This window comes from Sminthopsis crassicaudata, chromosome X, assembly GCF_048593235.1.
Source record: "Sminthopsis crassicaudata isolate SCR6 chromosome X, ASM4859323v1, whole genome shotgun sequence".
Classification (NCBI taxonomy): domain Eukaryota; kingdom Metazoa; phylum Chordata; class Mammalia; order Dasyuromorphia; family Dasyuridae; genus Sminthopsis; species Sminthopsis crassicaudata.
In genome coordinates, this window is record NC_133623.1 from 78,525,049 (window position 1) to 78,536,170 (window position 11,122).

Consider the following 11,122-nt stretch of genomic DNA (forward strand, 5'->3'; position numbering starts at 1 on the left):
AATGAAGGGATCTGTATGTCATCTTAAATGGATTGGGGAACTATTGGCATTTGCTGAACACATTAATTGACTAGGAATTTTTTAATATTTCTTGGCTGCTGACTGAACAGTGGATCAGAGAAGAAAAGCCTGATATGAAAAATCCAATGCAGAGACTATAGAAATAGTCCAAGTGAGAAATGATGTGATTTTATGAGTGGAAAGGCAGTGGATACAAGTCAATCTGAAGAGATAGCTATGACAAAACATGGCAGCAGACTGGATACCATTTAAGGAGAGTGAAGATCATGGGAGGATAAAGCTGATGGCCAGGAAAGGAAGTGAAGGCTGCTGTTACATAATCTGAGTGGAGGAGACTTTGGAGGATTCTTTGCATTGCATATTGCATTCAGCAACACTAGAATGTCTCAAAATGTTTTGTTCACACTCATAACCAAATAGAGCATAGGTGTATCTAGACAGGTGACCAGCAGCTCTGCCATGGTAGAGGCAAACGGGAACATAGATCTATAGCAAAGGAGAGGTCTCTCAATATTAATCAAGAAGTCTTACTCAGAAAGGTGGAATTTGTACTGTGACCCACTGGCAAGACTGTGGGACAGTTTCAGAAACACTGTCTTATTAAAACAGGGCATAATTAAGTCTTAAGCCTCTCAGCTTTGTATAACAGGAACCCTTTTAGGTTTGCTGATAGAAGGGAATGCTTTTATAAGCACTAGGAGCATTTAATTTTGGGTACCAATTTCCCCTATGGGTGGAAGGAAGGGTCCACATCAGTCTGTGGCATTGCTTAATATTTTGGAGATGTGTCTGTTGTTCTTAAGCAATAATAAGTATTAGCTTATTGTATCTCCTATCCTAAAAAAAAAAAAACCTTCAAGAAAACGACAAAATGAAAGAGAGACAGAGAGAGGGAGAAAGACAGACAAACAGATATAGAAAGAGAGAGAGAGAGAGAATATGCTTTAGATTGTAATCGGGCACGATCACAATTGTTTCCTTCTCTGCATATGGATAGAATTGTTCACTATAAAGCCTTCAGAGTTGTTGTGGATCATTGTACTGAAGAGAATAGCAAAGTCATTTACAACTGAGTATCCTAGAACATTGCTATTAATTTGTATACATTTCATTTTGCTTGTGTTCATGGAGGCTTTTCCAGTTTTTTCCAAAAGCATCCTGTTCAGCATTACCCATAAATTAATAATATTCCACCACAATCACATGCCACAATTTATTCAGCCATTCTCCAATCAAGGAGTATTGCCTTAACTTCTAATTTTTTGCCCTCAGAAGAGAGCTGCTCTAAATATTTTGTATGTGTAGGTACTTTTTCTTATAAAAAAAACTTTTTTTGGGATTCATGACTTGTAGTTATTAAATCAAAGATTATGCATGAATTTGTAGCTCTTTGGGCATAGAACATCTCTTTTAATCATTTATCAATTGGGACATGATTATTACTTTTTATAAATTTGATTCAGTCCCCTCTATTTTTGAGAATTGAGGCCTTATCAGAGGATCTTGCTTCAAAATTCTTGTTAGAATTAATATTGCTAACTACATTTCTTCCCATTTATTCTATTCTCTCTTTCCTTTCACCCTGTACATTCTCAAGTGTTGTGCTACTGACTACTCTCTCCCTCTTTGTTATCATACCTTCTCCTCCCTTCCTGTATCTATTCCCTGCCTTCTTTTCTGCAGGGAAAGATAAATTTCTTTTTTTTCTTTTTTTCTGAGACTGGGGTTAAGTGACTACTTGCCCAGGGTCACACAGCTAGGAAGTGTTAAGTGTCTGAGACAAGATTTGAACGTGGGTCTTCCTGAATTCAAGGCTGGTGCTTTATCCACTGCACCACCTAGCTGCCCCCGGAAAGATAAATTTCTATAACCATAGTGATTGTTTATGTTACTTCCTCTTGGAGCCAATTCTGATGAGTTATGTATTTCGCTTCACACATTCCCCTTCTCTCGTTCCTCTTCCCCTCCACTGTAAAAGCTTTATCTTACCTCTTTTTGTCAAATATTTTACACGATTCCACTTCACCTTCTCCCTTTCTCCCAGTGCATACCTCTCTCATTCCTTAATTTCATTTTTAAGATATTATCTCTTCATATTCAACTCACACCTGTGCCTTCTGTAAATATATCCGTCTGACTGTTCTAACGAGTTATAAGTATAATCTTCCCATATAGGAATGTAAACAGATGAACGCTATTAAGTGTCTTATTGGCGTAACACTTTTTTGATTACTTCCTTATATCTAAAAATCATATTTTCTATTCACTTCTGGTCTTTTTATCATGTATACTTGAAATACTCCATTACACTGAAATTCAACCTTTTTGCCTGAACGTTTTTAGTGGGTAAATGATTCTTGGTTTCAATCCCAGATCCATTGCCCTCCAGCATATCATATTCTAAGCCCTCTGGTCGTTTATTGTAGAAGATGCTAAATCGTGTTTTATCCTAACTGTGGCTCCTCTCTTCTTGAACTGTTTCTTTGAGGACTCTTGCAATATTTCCTTTTGACTTAGTAGTTCCAGAATTTGGCTAAAACATTCCTTGAAGTTTTCATTTAAAGATATCTTTCAGGTGATCAATGGATTCTTTCCATTTATATTTTACCCTCTAGTTCTAGAATATCAGAAGAGTTTTCCTTGAGAATTTCTTGAAAGATGATGTCCAGGCTCTTTTTAAAATTATTTTTTCAATGAGATATTTCACTTTTTCTATTTTTTTCATTTTTTTTTGTTTTGCTTTATTATATCATGATTTCTCATAAAGTCATGAGCTTCCTTTTGCTCATGTCTAATTTTAAAGGATAAATATTTTCCTTGTGAGTTTTTATATGTTTTTTCCCAGTTGGCCAATTCTGCTTTTACAGGCATTCTTTCTCTTCATTAGCTTTTTGTATTTCCTTTTGCACCATTCTCAATTCTTTTTTTTCTATGTCTCTTTTGATTGATTTTTTTTTTTGCTGAGGAGGCAATTGGGGTTAAATGACTTGCCCAGGGTCACACAGCTAGGAAGTTTAAGTGTCTGAGACCAGATTTGAACTCAGGTCATCCTGACTTCGGGGCACTGTGCTACCTAGCTGCACCAAGCTGTCTCTTGATTGATTTTCAAAATCCCTTTTGAGTTCTTCCATAGATTAGGCTAATTCTTTTTTTTTGTCTCATCTTCACAGGAAACTTTTCAGGACAGCATGGTCCCGCTGATTCTCACTTGCAATTATTTTTCATTCTTTCTTCCATTTTCTTTCATGCTTTTTTCCATCCTTTCTCCAGTCAACTGATGATCCTAATGGGGCCTTCACCTCCCAAATGGAGATCTTAGTGGACCCTGGCATCTGATTGTTGATCCTCATGGGAGTCTATCTACTGAATGGTGATCTTAGAGGAATTGGCAGCAGCCTCCATTGCAATGACAAGACTTTGAGGTTGGAAGAACAAATCAAAGCCTCTTTTCCTTCTCTCATTATCCCAGACTCTTAAGGCAAGGGTAAGTGTCTGCCATGGATATCATGCTCATGGAGAAACCTATAATGAAGTGGTCCTGTCTCTATTTTAATTTATACTTGTCTATCTGGCCCCCTTGAAAGACATTCATTAAATCCCAGACCCCAACTGAAATCACTACTTTTGTTTAAGAAGTTCCATGAGACCCCAGTCATTTGGCAGAGCCCTAGCAAAACCATTCACTGGATCCTAGGGAATCACTGAAATTACCACTTGAATGGTAGGTCCCCAACAAATCACTGATTGGATACCAGACCTTCCATCAGACAATCCTAGATTCTCACCTGCAAAATGCCCCCAATCTAAGGCTAGCCACATTGTGAGCCAACCATCTGATGCCTAGGATCACAAAATGCTCACCTACTCGGTGGCATTGTGCTTCTCCCCCCGCCCAAAAAAAATAAATGTCTCTTCTCATTGGCTTATTTATCTACATAGAATACATATTCTCTTTTTTTTTGGTAGGTTGGTTAAATTTCTTTTTTTCAAATTAAAGCTTTTTATTTTCACAATATGTACATGGATAATTTTAACATTCACCCTTACAAAACCTTGTATTCTAATTTTTCCCTCCCTTTTCCCCACCCCCTCTCCTAAACAGTAAGTGACCCAATAGATGTTAAACTTGTGAAATTCTTCTATACATATTTCCATAAATATGCTACTCAAAAATATCCAAACAAAAAGGAAGAAAAATGAGAAAGAAAACAAAATTCAAGCAAACAACAAAAAGCATGAAAATATTATGTTGTGGCCCACATTCAGTTCCCACTGTCCTCTCTCTGGATGAAGATAACTTTCTTCATAACAAGACCATTGGAACAGGACTGAATCATCTCATTGTTGATGAGAGCCATTTGCATAAAAAATGATCATTGTATAATCTTGCTGTTGCTGTGCATAATGATTTCCTGGTTCTGCTCATTTCACTTAACATCACTTCATGTAAGTCTTTCCAGGCTTTTCTGAAATCAATGTTTATCATTTCATAAAGAATAATAATATTCAATTACATTGATATACCATAACTTATTCAGCCATGCTCTAACAGAGGGTCATCCACTCAATTTGCAGTTCCTTGCCACTACAGAAATTGATGGACAAACATTTTTGCACATGTGGATCCCTTTCCCTCTTTTATGATATCTTTAGTATATAAGCCTAGGAAAAATCCTTGTGGACCAAAGATATGCACAGTTTGCTCTCCAGAATGATTGGATCATTTCACAACTTCACTCACAATGCATATACTCTCCAACATTCATCATTATCTTTTCCTGTCATCTTAGCCAATCTGAGAGGTACCTCATAGTTGTCTTAATTTGCATTTCTCTCATCAATAGTGATATAGTCATATCATTAGAAATGGTTTTAATATCTTCATATGAAAATTGATTGTTCATATCCTTTGACCATTTATTAAGTGGAGAATGGTTTGAATTCTTATAACTATGAATCAATTCTTTATGTATTTTAGAAATAAAGACTCTTAATACAACCATTCTGGAGAGAAATCTGGAACTATGCCCAAAAAGTTATCAAACTGTGCATACCCTTTGATCCAACAGTGCTAATACTGGGCTTATATCCAAGGAAATACTAAAGAAGGGAAAGGGACCCATATGTGCCAAAATGTTTGTGGCAGCCCTTTTTGTAGTGGCTAGAAACTGGAAAATGAATGGATGGCCATTAATTGGAGAATGGTTGGGTAAATTATGGTATATGAATGTTATGGAATGTTTCTGTAAGAAATGACCAGCAGGATGAATACAGAGAGGCTCTGAGAGACATCAACTGATGCTGAGTGAAAGGAGCAGAACCAGGAGACCACTATACACTTCAACAATGATAGTGTATGAAGATATATTCTGATGGAAGTGGATATCTTCAACATAGAGAAGATCTAATTCAGTTCCAGTTGATCAGTGATGGACAGAATCAGCTACACCCAGAGAAGGAACACTGGGAATTGAGTGTAAACTGTTTGCACCACTGTCTTTCTAACCAGGTTACTTTTACCTTCTGAATCCAATTCTTACTGTGCAACAAGAAATTCGGTTTTCACATATATATTGTATCTAGGATATACTGTAACACGTTTAACATGTATGGGATTGCCTGTCATCTAGGGGAGGGGGTAGAGGGAGGGAGGGGAAAATTCAGAAAAGAAGTGAGTACAAGGGATAATGCTGTAAAAAAACATTACCCATGCATATGTACTGTCAAAAAATTATTATAATTATAAAATTAAAAAAAAGAAATAAAGACTTTTATCAGAACTCTTGAATGTAATTTTCCCCTCAGTTTATTGCTTTCTTTCTAATCTTGTCTGCATTGGTTTTGTTTGTTATAAAACCTTTTTCATTTAATATAATACAAATTGCCCATTTTGCATTCAATAATCTACTTGAGTTCTTCTTTGGCCCCAAATTTCTTCCTTCTCCACAGATGTGAGAGGTAAACTATCCTTTGTTCTTCTAATTTGCTCATAATATCACACTTTATGTCTAAATTATGAACCCATTTTGACCTCATTTTGGTATAGGGTTTTAGGTGTGTGTCAATCCATATCCTTTTTAAAATGCAAGTTTTCAGTTTTCTTTTTTTTCAATGTACAAATGTCAATTTTATCTCCCATCTAGCTCTCTTCCCACCCTCATTCCATGAACAAAAGAAAAGAAAAGAAAAGAAAAGAAAAGAAAAGAAAAGAAAAGAAAAGAAAAGAAAAGAAAAGAAAAGAAAAGAAAAGAAAAGAAAAGAAAAGAAAAGAAAACTAATAAAAATGCAACAATGTAGTCAAGCCAGTAAAATTTCTCTATTGGCCTCATCCAAAACTACATCTCATTCTGTGCTCTGAGTCAGTCCATCACTGCTTTGTCTAGAGCAGGGATCCTCAAAATACGGCTGCGGGCCAGATTCGGCCCACTGAGGACGTTTATGCTGCCCGCTGGGTTATGGCAAAATCAGACTGGAAGTGACGTTCGACCTAAACTCATGTTAGCAATGCACACTTCCAGTACTGGGCTGAGGCAGCGGAGACAGAGTGTGAGGTGATACCGAGGTGAGGTGAGTTCCCAGGCAGGGGTGTATAGTGTGGGGAAGGGAGAAAGATGCAGAAATTGACGGGCCTCGTAAAGTAATGGAAGCCACCAGAACAGACAGGTGCAAGGGATGTACAATGCATGCTGCGCATGTCATGGCCTCTGCAGAGGGACTATATGGGCTGTGTCTGGTGTGCGGGTCTAGTAACAGTTAGTACTACAAGTCCCAGCTTGACTCTATCATTGTCATTATGCTGTAATGACAATGTAACGGCTTCCTCTCTAGCACATGTTGCGGTCCTGACTGCTATTGTCTCTCAGAGTGAGGCTCCTGGTACCAGGTCATGGCCCTGTATCCATAGTGACCTCATGTCTGACTGTTGTGGTCATCAGTTTTATCATTGTGTGTATGTTCTGTAGTTTCATAAAGAGATGGAATATTGCTAACATGTCATCACCTTATAATCACTGGGGGTCTGAACTTAGTGCCCCCCCACTTGTCCTGAGTATGAGCAGGTGCAGAGCTGGTGTACTGCTTCATCCCCCTCCAGATTCTTTAGGTCCCCATACACTTGTGCAGCTTCAAGTCACATGATGACCTCCCCCGGAAGCCCCAGTGTATGATTTGTCACTGAAGCTCATTCTGCACATACAATATAACGTGCAGTTATATACACATATGCACAGTCTTGCCTGCGATTATGATAAATTACAAGTGCAGCACGTAAAATTGTAATGTTTCTCTAGATTGTGATCCTTCTCTGGGAGCAAGATTTCTTGGGGAGCTTCTGGAGGCAGCCTTGACTTTAGTTCCAGTTCAATAATCCCAAAATGCAGCCAGGAATTAAAGTCCAGATCCTCTATTGTGTCCTTCAAAATCCTGAATCTTTTCCTGGGGTCTGGTTGGCTTTAGTAGAGGCCTATCTCTCTCTCCTTGGTTCCCCAATGAGCTCTTCTCAGAATCTCTCCAGCCAGCTTCAGTCTCTAGCTCGCTCTGAATCCAAAGTCTCCAGCCAGCATGAAGGTAGACGTGGGAATGAATCAGACTCTGCCTCTGAGAGTGGGATTGTGGGCTTCTGTGTGTTTGGCCCTGAGAGTTTCTTGCTCATGTGGTGCACATTGAGTATACACCAATCATTTCATCACTAAGAAATCATTATTTGTTGTAGGATTAAATCAATGCTAAATTAGATTTAATCATTGTCTCCTCAATTCCACTCAGTACCTTGTTTCAAATTCTGGCCCATAACATCTCCTTATAGGATCAAATCAATTGTCTCTATTCATTCTAGTGACAGCACCTTGTAAAAATCCTAACATACATTCATGCAGCACTGGATCATTAGAATTGATCCCAGGATTCAGAGGAAGCCAGGGCATTTGGGAGGGCCGCCTGAGTGGTGACTTGTGTGCAGTGAAGGTCTGAAGTGGGAGAGAGAGTGAGGGAAACAGAGGCATCACAGCACAGAGGCAGCTTGGAGGAAGTTGGGCATTGCAGTCTGTATGTCTCTGTGTGGGCAAAGTTATTGCTGGTATATTGTTTTTGTAGCATTGTATCGATATATATGTCTTTTACTAATAGCAATTTGGAATCCCTTAGAAATAATGATGTCAAGAAAAAGAAAAATTGACTTGGAGTGTAAGATATTCAAAGAACAGTGGACTTATGATTACTTTTTCATGCAGTACAAGGAAAGATCTGTATGTCTGATATGCCAAAATATAGTGTCTGTGTTCAAAGAATATAATTTGCATCAACACTATAAAACTCAGCATAAAGATAAATATGATTGTTTGGTTGGAGAAGTGAGAAAAGATAAAATATTAAAACTGAAAAATACATTGACAACTCAAAAAATATTTTTGTGAAGCAGAAGAAGCTAAATATTTCATCACTGCGAGCAAATTTTCAAGTTGCCAAGCTAATAGCACACACTGGCAGACCATTCATGGAGGGAGAATTTATTAAAGAATGCCTTCTCTCTGTTGCCAAAGAGATGTGTCCAGAGAAGACCGATTTATTTAGTACAGTGAGTCTTTCAGGACCTACAATTGCACGAAGGATTGAACAAATGGAAGACAATCTGCATCAGCATTTGCAAAACTCCACAAAAAAAAATTCTTATTTTTCCTTGGCACTTGACGAAAGCAATGATGATTGTGAATCTGCACAACTTCTAATTTTTATTTGTGGGACGAATGATTATTTTGAAGTCATAGAAGAGCTATCAAGGAACAAAGCATCAAGGAACAACTACAGGAGAGGATATCTATGAAAAGGTTTGCCAAACTATGAATGGTTTGGAGCCAGTGTGACAACTGATGGTGCCCCTAGCATGGAGGGGTCTAAGAAAGGAGTAATTGCTCTCATTAACCAAGAGATGGACAAACATAACCATTTTCATCCAATAGCCATACACTGCCTCATCCACCAACAAGCGCTGTGTAGTAAATCACTGAAGTGGGACCATTGCAAAAATTGTGGTATCTTATGTTAATTCATTAGAGCTAATGCAATAAATCACAGACAATTTCAGGAATTTCTGTCTGAGCTAAATGTTGAGTATGAAGACGTTCTATATCACACAGAAGTCTGTTGGCTGAGTCGAGGAGAGTTTTGAAACGTTTCTATGACTTACTTCCACAGATTACAACTCTTCTGCTTTCAAAAAACAAAGAAGTACCAGAGCTTAATGATGTAGAATGGAAATGGCACCTTGCCTTTCTGACAGATGTAACAAAGCTAATCAAGAATTTCTTTTTTTTTTAATTTTATAATTATAACATTTTTGACAGTACATATGCATGGGAAATTTTTTACATTATCCCTTGTACTCCCTTCTGTTCCAAATTTTCCCCTCCTTCCCTCTACCCCCTCCCCTAGATGGTGGGCATTCCCATGCATATCAAATATGTTATAATATATCCTAGGTACAATAAATATGTGCAGAACCTAATTTTGCTGTGTTGTTGTTGTTGCAAAGGAAGAATTGGATTCAGAAGGTAAAAATAACCTGGGGAGAAAAACAAAAAATTCTCACAGTTTACACTCATTTCCCAGTGTTCCTCCTCTGGGTGTAGCTGATTCTGTCCATCATTGATCAATTGGAATTGGATTAGCTCTTCTCTATGTTGAACATATCCATTTCCATCAGAATAGATCCTCACATAGTATTGTTGTTGAAGTGTATAATGATATCCTAGTTCTGCTCATTTCACTTAGCATCAGTAGATGTAAGTCTCTCCAAGCCTCTCTGTATTCATCCGGTTGGTCATTTCTTACAGAACAATAATATTCTATAACATTCATATAACATAATTTACCCAACCATTCTCCAATTGGTGGGCATCCATTCATTTTCCAATTTCTAGCCACTATGAAAAGGGCTGCCACAAACATTTTGGCACATACAGGTCCCTTTCCCTGCTTTACTATTTCTTTGGGATATAAGCCCAGTAGTAGCACTACTACTGCTACTAATTTGTTACTTCCCTTTTAATCTTGTTTGCATTAGTTTTGTTTGTACAAAAGCTTTTTAATTTGATGTAATGAAAATTTTCTATTTTGTGATCAATAATGATCTCTAGTTCTCCTTTGGTCATAAATTCCTTCCTCCTCCACAGGTCTGAGAGGTAAACTAACCTATGTTCTGCTAAGGTATTTATGATCTCATTCTTTATGCCTAAATCATGGACCCATTTTGATCTTATCTTAGTATGTGGTGTTAAGTGTAGGTCCATGCCTAGTTTCTGCCATACTAATTTCCAGTTTTCCCAGCAGTTTTTGTCAAATAATGGATTCTTATCCCAAAAGTTGGGATCTTTGGGTTTGTCAAACACTAGATTGCTATTTTTATTCAATATCTTGTCCTGTGAACCTAACCTATTCCACTGATCAATTAGTCTATTTCTTAGCCAATACCAAATGGTTTTGGTGAGTGCTGCTTTATAATATAGTTCTAGATCAGGTACAGCTAGACCACCTTCATTTGATTTTTTTTCATTACTTCCCTTGAAATTCTCAACCTTTTGTTCTTCCATATGAATTTTGTTGTTATTTTTTCTAGGTCATTAAAATATTTTCTTGGGAGTCTGATTGGTATAGCACTAAATAAATAGATTAGTTTAGGGAGTATTGTCATCTTGATTATATTCGCTTGTGCTATCCAAGAGCACTGAATGTCTTTCCAATTATTTAAATCTGACTTTATTTTTATGGCAAGTGTTTTGTAATTTTGCTCATATAATTCCTGACTTTCCTTTGGTAGATATAGTCCCAAATATTTTATACTATCGACAGTTGTTTTGAATGGAATTTCTCTTGGTATCTCTTGCTGTTGGATTGTGTTGGTAATGTATAAAAATGCTGAGGATTTATGTGGATTTATTTTGTATCCTGAAACTTTGCTAAAGTTGTGAATTATTTCTAATAGCTTTTTAGCAGAGTCTTTGGGGTTCTCTAAGTATACCATCATATCATCTGCAAAGAGTGATAGCTTGATTTCCTCATTACCTACTCTAATTCCTTGAATCTCTTTCTCGGCTCTTATTGCCAAGGC